Source organism: Monodon monoceros, unplaced genomic scaffold (genome assembly GCF_005190385.1).
Source record: "Monodon monoceros isolate NGI ecotype Baffin Bay Population unplaced genomic scaffold, NGI_Narwhal_1 Super_Scaffold_16, whole genome shotgun sequence".
NCBI classification, from domain to species: domain Eukaryota; kingdom Metazoa; phylum Chordata; class Mammalia; order Artiodactyla; family Monodontidae; genus Monodon; species Monodon monoceros.
This window is the reverse complement of record NW_021703772.1, coordinates 86,793,228-86,809,454: the sequence shown is the minus strand read 5'-3', so window position 1 is coordinate 86,809,454 and position 16,227 is coordinate 86,793,228. Positions and strand designations below refer to the sequence as shown.

The window sequence follows — 16,227 nt, the reverse complement described above, 5'->3', positions numbered from 1 at the left end:
ACAAAATCATGGACAATGAGACTATGTCAGAGTCAGAACCATTAACAGATGAAGTAGATGAAATTAGACACGGTACTTCAAAAGCAAATGACTAGAATATCAGGGATTAAAAGGAAATGATGAATGCTTCAAAAATTTTGTGGAAATGATCATCTTTATGCTCATGTTAAAAAAGTTAAATATAATACAAAAAAGATTGTAGTTTGCTATCACATTTGTTAAAATACACACAAAAACCCCACAATTTATTATTCTTTTTAATAATTAGCATATTATAATTTTAATGTAAGTTTTGTCAAATTATATTTATTTTACAATTAAAATTTTATTTTCAAGAGCATCTCAATCAAATCTTTTATTCTTTTTTCCTCCATTATTTACTTCAAAAAGTATGGTTTACTGTTTTAAAATAGATATATTTTAAATGGCCTTTTCCCAGTATTCCATTTGTAATCAAATAATGAGGACTTCCAATATATTCATACATCTTTCCAATCTTAGGAATTAAACATGATGAACCTTCCATTTTATCCTACTCCAAAACGAGTATCCTTTCTAAGGTGCTCACTGCTTTACCAAGTAAAGAGAATGTTCCTGAGTCAATTGAGGAGGCACGAGCAAATATAAACAACATAGATTTTTGTACAAGAAACTTTAATAGATAGAAATAAATATAGGATATTTCATATGATTTTTAAATCATACAATCTATTTGGAGAGATGCCATTTCAATAGCTGAATAAACAATTTAAATAACAGGTAACACAGGGATAGAATATGTGCCACAAGGCAGTTTCTTAATAATTGCTGGGTGAATTTTCAGATATTGCCATAGGAACAGTGAAGGAATAGATAACTTTAACTCAGAGCTGCTTTGGAAAAGCTTGAAGAAGTTGGTGGTGAAACTTACAGATACAATTCCTCTGCAAAATGGAATGCTATGTTAACTAAGTGAGTAAATTTTCTCTCTGTTACTTTGAAAGCTGAAATTGTTGCCTATGAGGGAGATTTCACTTGATTGGTTTCATAAATTTAAGGAAGTATAAAGAAGAAAGAGTTACTTAAATGACATTTCTTTAAGGGATATGTCAGGTGATCTTTATCTTTTTATACTCTTTACTAGAATTTTTATGGAATCTGAGTTATTGACTTAACATTTAAAAGTCTGCCGATTATCATAAAATTGCTCTTTATCTCTATTCTACAATATTTTAGAAATTATAAACAGTGGTAAAATCAAGTATGCTTCATACACTTAGTTCCAGAGCCATGCTCACGAGTGGGTTATACCTATTGCAAATCCTAGTCCCCAAAGCCTCATTGTAAGGGATCTAAAAGAAGACAATTTGATTGAAGAAAACTCATGTATGGATTCATGGCATATAACCTATACCTGTCTTCATTCAGAAACCATTTTAGATCAATAACTCTAAAAGGATCCCTCATCTTCTTGGCTTGACACTTTTTTACTGTGCACAATCATCTAGACAATTTTCCCGTGTGAATTTAAGCTGGGATCATAAAAATAACGTTTATGCACTGAGGCATGATCACAGTTAAAAATAACTTCAGTAAATAATCTGATTTTCTCAATTTAAGAGATAAAGGAATCCTGGCTCTTAAAAGAAAACCAAAATAGTAATCATCAGTATAAAAGGATACATTAAAGCCATTGTTGCTCGCAAATCACTATTCTCAGATAATGATGACATAAAGATTAATTTGAGAAAACTGAAGTCCTTTGAAACCTCAAAATTTATTTTCTCTTTGAAAATTGCAGACTTGTGTCCCTGGAGATATATGAGGTCAGTGAACCTTTTAAACACAAAAAGTAAAAACTTGTCAAAGAACTTCTGCTCTTGTTTTAATTACTTCAAGTTTTGTCCCTAAAGTAACCTTCAGAATCTGCAAGGGTTTTTAATATAAACTATGAAGAGCTACTGCTAAACTTTTATTTGTTCTTGTTGAGAAAACACATGTATCCATCTGACTTTTTATGACTGTCAAAACAGCCACGGTGCAATGATTCTGTTGTGCGGGGCAGCTTGGGAAACTGCTCATCGCACACAGACCCACTGGGTCCTGGTGCTTCCAAGACTGAGCTGTGCCAACTTCACAGGCCACAGGAATACTTGGAATGCATTACTCAGAAGAGAGGTCTGAATTCCTATGATCCATCTTCTCTTTGGTCACTTGTTTTTAACTCTACCCCAGAGGAGAGGGTTTGATTGAGTGGGAGTTATCATTTTCTCTAGAATGGAGGTTTGTCCCCATCATGGTAACGTCCTGTAGAGATAGCTTGCTTTCATTCTCTTATAAATCCTTGCTCCAATCAGATGTAGTCAGAGTCTCAGAAGATTTGGCACAGGCATGGAAACCTAGGCAGAAAATGCCCATTTGATTCTTTTTTTTTTTTTTAAGGGGGCCTGTGATCCTTGTGAGAATTCATCTTAGTATGTCCAATGTGATTGTTTGAAAAATTGACTAAATTAATTCTAAATGTTTAAGTACAAGGACATTGTCCTTTTGATTTTCCTTTACTTTCATAATCCACAAGGCCCAAGAAAATATTTTTAAAATTTTGTTGTTGGATATATGGCTCTTTCTTTACTCTCAGCATAACAGACAAACCATCTTCTAGCATATGGAAGCATTTCTACTTTGCAAGGTATTCTGAAGTGGGTATGATTTGCAAAATACTGTCAAATTAAATATGCATTTCCATATGTTTCTACAAAGACCAAATATATCCATGAAAACCAGCTATATACAACTTCAAAAGTCCTTCATGAGTATTTTAATCAACATTGCAAATAGTTCTTTCTAAAGTCCTAAATTCAGACATCTTCTTGATGTGTTTTGTGCTTTTAGCACCAATGTTACCACAGATTATAAACCAATATTTTATAGTAATAATACATTTCAATGAATCATATGCAGAAATTTTTTCTTAATGAAGCTTTCACACCAAGAAAATATTGATTTAGCTCTTGTAAGGACAGCATATTATTCTGAATCTTCAGGAAACAATTTTCATTAACCAAAACTTACAATAACAGGAAGTACTTTCTTAAAACTATGCTTATCATACTGTTAGCTCACTGAACATATTTTAACAAGCCTCCTTTTGAGTAAGATTTGAAGATGTAATTGAATATGTAACAGAACCAAGTAAAGCGCTCTATCTTAATGATATTTACATTATGATTGGGCAAATGAGTGGAGGAAAAGGAATTGAACCCCCATATATCCACAACCCCTTTCCAAAGCAGTGTTAAATCAGCTGACTTAGAACAGAGCAGAGCAATTGTGAATAGATGAATTTTTTTAGAAAATAGGAACTGATAAAGATCTTCTTTACTAAGAGTGAGTTGGTAATATTTTACCTGTCTAATGTCATGGCCATATTGAGCTTTATAATGGTCATGCTTAGGGACTAGTTGCTGACATCAAGGGATGAATGCACAATTCACGGGCTGAAACATCCTGTTTTGTCAAGATTTTTGTTGTCACTAGCACCTTTGAATCTGCTTCTATCACTTAGCCGTAAGTTTACTTTTCCTTCAAATATGCTGTTCACCAACTGCCTGGATTTAGGTTTTCCTTGCTCCTTCTCTCATTTTTAGTTGAGCTTTTGTTTTTGTTTTTTTGCCTTTTGTTATAGTTTATATCTGTTTTCTCTGATCCTTATTCCTATGCTGTAGCTCCACCTTTCCTATATGTGCCTGAACTACTGTTATTTTTGAATTTCAATATCAACTTGAACTTTAACAATTGTGTTCCTGTTTCCCAAGCCTACTCTGCATGGTAGTTTAGCAATATTAATGCCTCATTGTGAGAAATGGCCTAAAAACTTTCTGGGATACTTTTGTACCCACGCAACCATGCCCATATCCTACCCAACTGATATTACTTCCCTGAAGGCAGTGTTTTAGTATGCTCAAACTCACGCTTGTTTGCATTTGGTCATCCTATTGGATGGCTTGCTTAGAAAAGACTGTCAGTGGAGGCTTGAAAAAACACCTTGGCTGATTATAGATGAATAGAGCTTGGACAAACCAAAAAGAAAGAGGAAAAAAGTATACAATTGTTCATGAAAAGAAGTTAATATTGTCACTGAACATTGTGGAAGAATTTTGACTTATAATCTTTTAAGGCACAGCTGCATAATGTCCTTGTACCACATTTACATTCATTAAAGAAATATTTATAGAGCATCTACTATATTCCAGGCATTTTTTTTAAGTGTCTGGGATATATGGACAAATAAAGCAAAGATTCCTCCCCTTATAGAGCTTACATTCCAGTAAAGAAAGATAGATTATACACATAATAAAGAGCAAATTGTATGATATGTTTGAAGTTGATAAGTCCTATAGACAATTGGAAAAACAGGACATTAAAAGGAGGTATAAGAATACTCTGTGGGGCTTCCCTGGTGGCGCAGTGGTTAAGAATCTGCCTGCCAATGCAGGGGACACGGATTTTCGCCCTGGTCCGGGAAGATCCCACATGCCGCACAGCAACTAAGTCCATGAGCCACAACTACTGAGCCTGCGCTCTACAGCCCGCAAGCCACAACTACTGAGCCCACGTGCCACAACTACTGAAGCCCGCATGCCTAGAGCCCGTGCTCCACAACAGGAGAGGCCACCACGATGAGAAGCCCGTGTACTGTAACAAAGAGTAGCCCCCGCTCAATGCAACTAGAGAAAGCCCACGCACGGAAATGAAGACCCAACGCAGACAAAAGAAAAAAAGAAAAAGAATACTCTGTGGAATCCTTGGCATTGCACAGTATTAAAAAGGCATTCAGGAAAGCTCACCATTGGGAAAATATGATGTGGATGAAGAGGTGAATGAGGTGGAGACTGGACCAAATAATTATTTGGTGAAGAGGGCTCCAGGCAGTGGGAGTATTTTATCAAAAGCTCAAAGACAAGAGTGCGTTGAGAAAGCCAGCATGGCTGGAATAGAATGAATAAGCTGGAGATGAGTGAGACAAAGTGGTCCAGAAAATGCAGGCCCTTGTAAGGCAATGTAAAGACTTGGGATACGTTGCCCATTTTGCTGAAAAGTGACATGACAGCAAATTTAAAATGATCATTCTGGTGGCTTTCTTGGGAATAGGTTGTAGGAGGGTAAGGGTAGACTTTGGGAGACCTGCTGGGGAACCATTAAGGAATGCAGACAAGAGGTGACAACAATTCAAAGCAGGGGAGCAGCAAAGGAGGTGATGAGAAGTTGTAGGCTTCTAGATCTATTACAAAAGATAGGTGGCAGCACTCTGAAGGAGGTCAGAAACAGAAATGTGGATGTCAGTTAAGGGATGTTTGCAATCACACAGAAGTGAGCCACTCATTATCTAAAATATAGTAATGGCAAGAGGGATAAAGAAAGCAGGACAGAGTTAAAAGTTATTAGGAAATTAGAGGACATAGAGAAAAGTTTGGCTAAAGGGACAAGAATGAGGGGAGAATCAGACTGATGTCTGTCTAAATGATACTAAAATACTCAAATGTCATACAGTTATTTCAACTATCAACTAAAAAATACTTCTTGAGCATCTACTACAGGCAAAGCAGTATGCAAACCCTGGGGATACAGACAAGAATAAGCCTGTTTTCTTGGGATTTATCATTCTGTGTGACAGGGAAAAGGAAGAGAGACGTTGGAGGAAGCCTCCTAACTCTTAGTCAGACTGAAAGGGAACAGGCAGTGGTGGGGTGTTCCAGGCAGGATCATCGAGGTCCTTGTGTTTCAAGTTAAGGAGTTTTGATTTTTATCTTAAAAACAAAGGGGTGCCATTAACTGCTCATATGGAACAAGACTGCAAATTCAAGTCTCATCACCTCTCCAGGTATTGGTTTGATTATGGGAAAAATAAATAATTAGGCTGGGGCATCTTTAAGATTCCCTTCCAGTTTTCAAACTCTCTGATTCTTCAGTAACAAACATGAAGCTTTGGAATAAGGTAAACTGCTGATAGGGATAACTCAGAAATTAAAACCAATTTAATGGAAATCTGTGCATCATCGGTTATATTAATGAGTTTGATGACCCTCTTCCCTTCTGTTTTTTTGTAATAGGTGGATACAGTAATGCCCAGTAAGTTCAGAGAAATTTATAACAAACTTTACTGTAACTTTCTCATCTTTTTCATTTTCTCAAGTATGAAAGAGTACCATGTTCACATTTCCTAAGTTCAGCTACCAAATTTTTTATTATGAAAATTAAGACTATATAAAAGCTATTTGAATGAATAAATTTCTCATTACATCCTCAATAAAACAACCTTTGTGGAACTTTTGATTCTGTGAAACCTGATTATTTGATGAGGATTTTAAGTAATATACTTTCACTTGAGGTTCGGTTATGGAGGATATTAGGATATGAGATAACAGACAAACTTATTCACAATTGCTATTACAGATTTTGTTTAAAAATAAATAATTATGCTGTACCCCAAATGTTCCATTTTTTTTGTAATGCTATAACAGTTTTGTTGATTCAACACATTTTCTGAAACCATGAAAGCAGTAGACAATTGTATTTAGTTCTAAGTTGTGCCCGAGAGAGAGAGAGAGAGAGAGAGAGAGAGAGAGAGAGAGAGAGAAATAAGAGAAGAGGGGTGGGGAGGGGAGGGAAGAAGAAAGGAAAGAGGAAGAGGGAAAAGAAGAGGAAAAGGAAAAGAAAAAAAAAGAAACTTACTCCCAGTCAGGTTTATATTCCTAAGCACAGACTTAAATTATTAAATGTGTGGTGATAAATTGCCAAATTAAAGGACAGCATGAAAGCAGTTTTTTATGCAAATGTACTTCCTTAGAAAAGATTGTGATCTATTTCTTTATATGTGGGATTTCGCTCCAATGAATAATTGCACTTTTAACATAAGCTAAGAAAACCGGGATAAGTTGTTTTGTTTAGTTTTGGTGAGGTATGGGGTGAGGAGAGGTAAGGGGTTTGCAGAATAAGTTAAATTAATTCAGTGCATGAAATATTTAGGGATTCATACTGGAGATTCTGCCATTAAAGCCTTGCTAAGGAGATCAAGGAGCATTTTGATATTTCATTTCATAACTCTTAGCATCCAAAATCATATTGATTGGATCCCTAGTGGCTTCCTCTTACTGAATCTGAATATCATGGCTCAAAGATGCCTTTATTGTAAGTGATGCTTTCCATTTGATAATACTTTTTTGAAACTCCTTTTAGGAAATTTATGATGTTCAAAGAACAAAAAGCATATTAAAATCTTTACTTTTTATTATTTATTGGATCTCTCCCAACACCTTCTCTCAAAATTCTGTTAACATCCTCATTTTAAGTAAATTTACTCACTGCTTGATTTTTAATTTTTGATGGCAAAAGATTCAAATTTCTATCCTAGTATGATGAGATTGTGTCTTAATTGTTATTGTTCACATTCAATTTGTAGATATGATTTATGAGCTTGTGATAATAGCTACTTATAAGCTAATTTAATGGTTTTTAATTTTACTGCATTAGCTTTAGAACCTTTGTCTTTAGAATTCATGCCATGATTTCATTTATATTACATTTCTTTTGTATTTTGATTTTCCCTTTCCTGCATTCCAAGTGGTGGAGTCTTAAAATGAATTTAATTTTCCCCTAGGTTCTTAGAAATGTATTTTGAGTTTGAATAAATATTCTTTGAAATAATCATTTCTTTATTTGACTTTAAACAGCCCCCATTCCATCTGTCAAGACTTCAAGGTGTAATATATGATCGATACACATACTCAGATTCATTAAATTAGATACCTAGGTCCATGCATTTTGAAGAAAAGAAACTGACTACAGTGATTATGAAAGGACAGAGTCAAAAAACCTTTTTTTTTGAGGAAGGAAAAACATTGTGTATAAAAAAATGTGGCTGTCATCTAGCCTGGCATTTTGCCAGGTCAGAACCTTAAGCACAGTATTTAAGTAATCTAAGGAATATTGGGTTTTTTTTAGACTCTTTGATGAATTTAAAAAAAAAAAAAAAAGACTGCCCAGGCGATTTTGCGTGTGTTTGTGAATATACTTGGTCATGATGGTCTAGACCTGTATTTGGGTTTCAAGGACTAATAACTGTATTATCTTCAACTAATTTTTTTTTAATTAATTTTTTTGGCCACCAACGTGAGGCATGTGGGATCTTAGTTCCCCGACCAGGGATGGAACACACGCCCCTGACAGTTGAAGCAGAGTCTTAACCGCTGGACTGCCAGAGAATTCCCCTATCTTTGACTATTTATCCAGCACCTTGGAACCTCAATTTTCTCATCTGTTTAATGAGGATGATAATAGTATCTACATCACAGGATTATTTTGAAGATTGATTGTTTAGAACAATGTCTGATTCATAATGAAATCTCAATTAACATTTGTTTTTGTTGCTCTCAAAACTAATAAAACTACAAGAACCTAAATCAGGACGAACCCACAAAATCAAATCAAATTCTTTTGAGTATTTTTACAAGATCTTTGCTTGATGTTTGAGGAGTCAGTCACCTGGTTTCACATTGTTCACTTTCCAGCACTGCAAAATAATACGGGGAAAAGACTTCATCTTTCGAACATACTATTTTAATAAACAGAATTGTTTTTCCTTTTCTTATTTTCAAGTAATTGCTTTGGTAACAGAGTTCAGTGATGTCACTGTCACATCTAGATATTAGACTTTACTGCCATATATATTATCCTCCTGCTCTGGAGCACTCTCACCCAATTTACTACTAATCGTTAGGGAATTATGGTATAAATAGCCTCTATGAAGAGCCATGTTTTCTTTCTTCTGTTTCTCCTACTCTACTTTCCTTCTCTTAATGAGTTCAATATTCACATTGATGAAACTGAAACTTCTTACCTTTTGAGTCTCTAATTTCATTTCTTTCAGGGTTTCAATCCACTCAATGTCTCACTCCTAACAGAATCTGTCAGCAACTCTGTCTTCCTTAGCTCTTGTTTAACATCAGACATCTAGGTTTGAGTCCATTTTCCCTCTCAATTCTTTCTACTTTGCTATGTCACCTGAATCCATTCTTCTTGAGGAAGAGACACAGGTCCCACCCACAATTCTTAATTGTGAGCCACATAAAGGCATGAACACCAGGGGTCAGAGATGGGGGGCTACCCACCCACCCTTTGTTGAATTAATATTTGTTTAATTAGTTTCTACCCCGAGTCACACCCACACCCAACAGACTTTAAGCTCTTTGTGGGCAGGAACCATTTCTAGTACAGCTCACTGTACTATTTCTATCTCTTGCTTCTATCAAGGTGTCTCAACTATTTTTGAAGAATTATGGAGTGAAATATAGGAAAACTCTAATAAGCTTGATAAAAGAAAGGTAATTTAATTAGTCACATAAATGATAGAAATAGAGTCCCTTATAACAAGCATCAACTTTACTCTAACTTCACACTAATTTCCATTAAACTATTTTATTTTACCTGAGTCTACTTTTAGCATCTGCTCTTCTACTCAGCTTCCAGGGACTGACCATCTCAGCTTCTATTTGCTTATTGGTTTGTTAAGATACTTGCTTTGAACCCCCTCCTTCAACTTCCTTCTGATGACGCTATATCAACCACAGCTTCTCACTGTGGGTCAGTGTTTCTGCTCACTTACTGGGCAGGATGTGGGCTTAACTAGCTACATTCCTTTAGATGATCACTCAAACTCTGTAAGTCTTACTTTTCTCAAATATAAAATGATGGAAACAATACCAACCTCAGAATGTTGTTGCAAAGATTAATAAGTAAGATGACGTGAAACGATCTTGCCCATTTTCCAGCAAACATATCTTTGTTTCTGTCCTTTATTTCCCTTAGCAGTTCACTATGCAAAAGCTTTGTCCAACCATGCCTTTTGAATACGATTTCCTGTTAGCATAAGAACAAGCAATTTGATTTGATAGATCACTCCGAAATGTTCTATAGGATTATATAATTTCCATCCAGAAGTGACATAGATGTGGTGGCTAGGGGTGATGGATGGCAAACAATTAGAATCTCCAATGCGGCTGGCCCAGAGGTTAGTCTCCCAGTATCTTTTGTACTAAGCCATTGGATAGAAAAATATAATCTCTTTAGTGAATAAATTCAAAAGAAGCATATTATCATCAAATAATGAGGCAACTCAGAAAAAATTACAATATCATATTTGTACTTTTTCAGATAAAAAGTTAAAGTACTTTTATGGACTCAGTAAATAAAGCATAAAAAATGATGCCTTGACCTCAGTTATAGACTCAGGTCCAAGTATTTTTTCCTCTAAAGAAGAAAACTTTTTCCCTCCGTGTATTTACTTGTTCCTTTTATATTTGGGCTATGAACGTGCCATCAGTACATTTAAGCATGAACTATAATTTCTTTCTATGATACCACATTCATATCTAGGTCTTTGATGGTATCTTTAGATACCATGTATCTAGGTCTTTGATGTTTCTGTCAGATATGCCCAGCAATCATAACTCATACTCCTGAATTTTTAATAGCACTCCATAAACAGAAATGATAAATACCTAGTCTTTTTAATGAACACACAAAAATGAAGGAAAAGTTGCTAAATAAGAAAAAAAGTATTGAAGTACTCTCCCAATTTTTATTTTAAACCTGTTGAAAAAAAATGGGAAAAAAAAATCCCAGTTTTCCATTACCCTGTCTCATAGCCACTGTATTTGCCTCAGATTTTTAAAAAAGAAAATGCCAAGAGGAAAATTTTGAATCCGTTTCCAAAGAAAGCATTACGTGCAAAAGGGCTCATACATTATTTTTTTGATTTGTAACTATAGAAGAAATCATTCTCTTTAACAAATTGTAGTATTTTTCTTCTCTTTCAAAAGATAGAAATAACATAAAAAAATAGTCAATGCCTCTGTATTAAATGATAGTGAATGAATCTAATTCACTCAGGCTAGAACTCCTTTCTTTATTCCTCTTTTTTTATGCAAACATAATCTTAGCCTCAATAGAAAAGGTGATACTGAGTTCCCCTCAGTACCCAGCACAGTTCTATGCCTGATCAAAGAATGGGTTTTCAATAAATATACACCATGATAAATATAAGTACCTCAAATAAACAATTACATTGTACACTGATTTGTTTTCCCACTCAATTTAACTCATCCATATAGCTCAGTTATGTGTTCAGATTAACTAAAGAAAGATTCTGATTCTGGATATTTAATACAAAAACATATGAGAACTTTGATAAACATACTTTTCATTTTATAATTGATTTCAGTTGTCATCAGAAATTTAATAATTTTTTAGTAAGTTACATATGTAAATGTCACCAGACCATAAACTTAGGTGGACAAATAATTTTATTTTATTTTCATCTCTCAACTCATTTGATTCAGGAAATTCAGTCTTATAACTTTGAGGTATACTTAGTGACTTTTCTCAGTAAATTCAGAATTTAAGCTCTGTCAGTTCAGAGTTCTTTTCTTGTCTTTCTCTCCTTAGGATGGCATCTAAGGTTGCATGATGGGTGACGTATAGAGTGCCCAGACATAGATAAAGGAGAGGCATCTTGTCTACAGCCATCTCCTGGAATCCATTAAAATGTACCTGGCACTCCCTTGGTCATCTGCTCCCATTACTGCTACATCCTCCAAGATGTCTGTGGAGCTACCATGACCCTATGCCCTTTATCTCAAGCTCCAATGGGGATGCTGACTTTCTCAGTCACTTCGATTTCCTTCTCTGGGGAAACAGGAATTTCAGGATACTCTCTTGGGTCTCTTGGGTTAGTATGATCCTAGATTATAAATGGAGGTGCTATCACAGGCCCTTCTGCTAACCTTTTTTGTATGAAGATTATGGCACCAACCTGGCATGGAGGGATTCTTACAAACCCTTTGGATTGCCACGTAGGACTGAGGGAACATGGCTCAGGAATTTCGTATCATTAGATCCTCCCAAACATATCTGGAATTCCCACTGACCTCTCAAGCATCCCAACTCCCATCCCCTAGAACTTAACTGGGGGTAGGGAGTGCAGCCCAGCTCTGTATTAGGAATATGAAACCAGTCTTTCTATTTTCCTTTCTGAAGCTTCCCATTCCTCAACACTCACAAGGTCATTTGATTCATGGGTTAGATTTATTATTCTCTTTTCTTTTTGCTGCTTACAGCATAAACTTTATGCTAGGCTATTATATGAGACACTTGATAATTAGAATTCCAAAATGTCTATCTACTGCAAGTCAAAAGCCTTGGCGTTTAAAGACTATTGACTCTGCTATAAGTTTCAATAGCTTGTTTTGAACTCAAAGCTAAAAGGAGTATACATCTTTTGGTGCTTTCCACTTAACAAATGACCCTGAAGCAATAAAATTTATTGATTCATTGTGGAGAAGAAAGTTTTAGAAAATTATTTGCAAATGATGAGAAAATTTTTAATTAATACCTTCAAAGTTTTTTTTTACCACCCCAAACATTTTTTTCCAAACAATATTATGTCAGTAGTTGTCCCTGAAGCCATAGATTTTTCAAGTCAAGAGAAACTGGCAATTAATATGTGACTAAAGATATCATACATAGCAGGAGCAGAACCCAAACTGGATCATCAGTTTTCTAATAAGTTTTAGAGCTTTATTCTGGAAAAATCATTTGAAAACAATTCTGAAGTTGAATATTAAGTCTACACCTAGAAATTTAGTAAACTCAATATAAAAATCAGAATTCATTTAAAGTCAAACAGTATAACACACACAAAAAAATAAAAGTTGAAAAGGGAGGTGGTGTGAAATTTGCCCTCATAATCTTCATATGTGCTGGGCCTTTGAATATGCTATTTGACTATCTGGAACACTTTTTCCTTCCTCTTTTGCTGAAATATACTCATTCTTCTGCTCAGCTTCCTCGTCAAAGCCTCCCCTGACCATCACCACACTAGTCAGTTGCCCAAACTCATGCTTCTCCTAACAATCTTTTACCATTCGTCACACATCCACATTACAAACACTCTTCTACAAACACTAGGAGACAAGTCCCTGATCTCATGAGCTTACATTCTAGTTGGGGGAGAAAAATGAAGATAAGCAAGATAATTATCAAGTTCATAAAAGATACTACATGTTCTATTGTATATCTTTATTTTTTGGTTTCTTATCTCTTGCAATCATTCCCTTTCAGGACCCAGAACTCATTCTCATTCACTTTTGAAATAATGACTGTGATATTTTATAATATAAATTTAGCATAATTTATAAAACTAGTCTTTTATTGAAGGAAGTTTAGGTTATTTTCAATCTTGGACTATTACTAAAAGGGAGGCAATGGCTATATTTATACATAATTCACTTCATACTTGTACAAGTTCTACTGGAGAAAAAACTCCCAGAATTGAATTTACCAGGTCAAAGAATACATGTATTCGTAAATTTTATAGCTGTTACTCATTTGTTTTCTAGAGGGGTGCATCAGTAATACATATTCCCACAATAATACATGAGCGTTACTTATAAAACATGTTAATACTAAAAGAGTCCTTAATAAAACTTTGGAATTTTTTCTAATCTAAGAGGACAGCAAATGTATCTCAATGTAGCTTTCATTTGTATTTTTCTTATCATTAGTTAAGTGGAGAGTTTTTTTTTTTTTTGCTGTACGCGGGCCTCTCACTGTTGTGGCCTCTCCCGTTGCGGAGCACAGGCTCCGGACGCACAAGCTCAGTGACCATGGCTCACGGGCCCAGCCGCTCCGCAGCATGTGGGATCTTCCCAGAACGGGGCACGAACCCGCGTCCCCTGCATCGGCAGGCGGACTCTCAACCACTGAGCCACCAGGGAAGCCCTATCTCTAGATATTTTTATACTACAAAGATTAACCTCTTGTGACATAAGTTGCAAATATCACTTGATAGAACTTTCTCTTATGACTCATTGGTCTATGGAGATGATTCTATAACTTTCTCTTCAGCTTTATTAATATGATGAATGGTATATTAATTGATGTGTTAACACAGTTCCACATTGTTTTCATTTTGAATTTTTATAATATAGTAATATTTTGTCATAGCTGTTATGTCATAGCTGTTATGTCATAGCTGTTATGTTGTAGCTGTTATGTCAATGTCATAGCTGTTATTTTTTAGGGATTTTTTAATATTATTTGTTTTTCCATATGGCATTAGAATCAGCTTGCAAGTACCAAATGAAAATAAAATCTGTATATTTTACTGGGGTTATATAAATTTATACATCAATTTGAGGAGAATTGACTTTTTCTTTTTTAATAAATTTATTTATTTGTTTATTTTTGGCTGCGTTGGGTCTTCTTTGCTGCGCACAAGGCTTTCTCTAGTTGGGGGGCGATGGGGGGCTACTCTTCATTGCGGTGCGTGGGCTTCTCATTGCAGTGGCTTATCTTGTTGTGGAGCACGGATTCTAGGCACACAGGCTTCAGTAGTTGTGGCTCACAGGCTCAACAGTTGTAGCACATGGGCTTAGTTGCTCCGCAGCACGTGGGATCTTCCTGGACCAGAGCTCAAACCCATGTCTCCTGCATTGGCAGGCAGATTTTTAACCAATGCACCACCAGGGAAGTCCTGTTGTTTTTCCTGATGCTGAAAATTATTCAAGTCTTTTTGCTCTTGTTGTTCAGATTCAGAAGTATTTAAACTTTTTTATGTAGGTCTGGAATATTTCTTATTATTATATCAGCTTGTTGAAATTGTAAACTTCAGATATTTAGTTCTCATATTAATTTTGTACCAGATTACCATACTAAATTATCTTTTTGTTCATACCAGCTACAAAATTGTATAATTTGAAAGTAGTGACAATTTACTACCTTTTTTTTCAATTATTATAACTGTAAAATCTTAGTACTAATGAAAGTACATTTGGTGTTTCTCCATTTCATCTAAGTTTGACTTGGATGTGAATAAAGAAAAAATTAAAAATTTTAACATTTTGGCCATAATTACATATAAATGCATGCAATATATTTTATCCTAAAATTGGAAACATAGTTTAAATATTGTTATCTCCATTTTATTCTTTTTGAATATACATTCTTTCAAATATGATTTTTATAATGGCTACATAATATTCCATCATATAAAAGTTGTATAATTTATTTTATTGTTTCTCTGTTACAAGATATTGGGGTTGCTGTGACACTGTAAATAGTATTGTGTTCATTGTCCTAGCACACACATCTTAGCGTACTACAAATAGTGTAATCCGAATAGTCCTTTGGATAAACTGGAACAAGTAAAAGTACTGGGACAGAAAACTATACAATATTTAATTTATATTTTCAAACTGTACACCATAAAGGCTTTATTACTTATATATTCATTATTAGACAAAGAGCTTATTTCCTTTTTACTAAATCCTTGATGCAAATAGACATATAAATTTTAAATGACTTTGCCAATTTGATAGGTGAAGCATGGTCTGATCTTCTTGTTTTTTCATATTTTTAATTATTACTGAGATTGAGGGTTTTTTTCCCCCCCAGAATTCATGGGGCATATGCATTTCTCCTTTTATAAATGCCTTGTCCATTCTTCGTGGCTGTGTGGTTTTGGGGGCACTGCCCTTTCTCTGATGAAAAAACTCTTGGTGAAAACTCTTTTAAATGTGGCAAACAGCTTCCTTCTCCCCATCATTGGTTTTTCTTTGTAATACAGAATTTGCAATGTGTCTGAATATATAGATATGTTCCTTTGTATTTTCTTTGGTTTTCATAGTTAGAAAATTTTCTTTTAAGAATCATATAAATATAGGAACATATTTTCTTCATCTCTGCATTTTTTGGAATGTTACAATTATCACTTATTAAATTGTTGTATGATCCGAGGACTGTTTTTTATATTTTCTGCCATGTTCCATTTGTCTCCCTGATGCTTCTTTTAATAGTATTGTGCTCATTCATTTAACGAATTTTGTAATATGCTATATAATAAAGAGCATATTCACCTTTATACTCTTCTATTTCAAAATTTATTATTTTCACTCATATATTCTATATAAACTTAACAACATTTTGCCAAATCCAAAAACAACATACTTGGAATTTTTAATTTTGGCAGTATTAAAACTAGCAATTTATTTAGGAAGAATTGATTATCAGGAATATTGTATTTCTCTTTCTCAAATTTTATATTTTTCTTTAGATATTTTGTATTTTTTTATCTAATAAGCACACACGCATACATATGATTTTTCCTATATATACTGTATTTTATATCTGGCT

General features: G+C 34.6%; 1 protein-coding gene across 2 annotated transcripts in view; it reads left to right on the top strand.

The window, feature by feature from the left end:
- Nucleotides 1–16,227, top strand: part of KYNU (kynureninase) — an 89,727-nt gene that overhangs the window by 62,808 nt on the left and 10,692 nt on the right. The window lies entirely within an intron of this gene.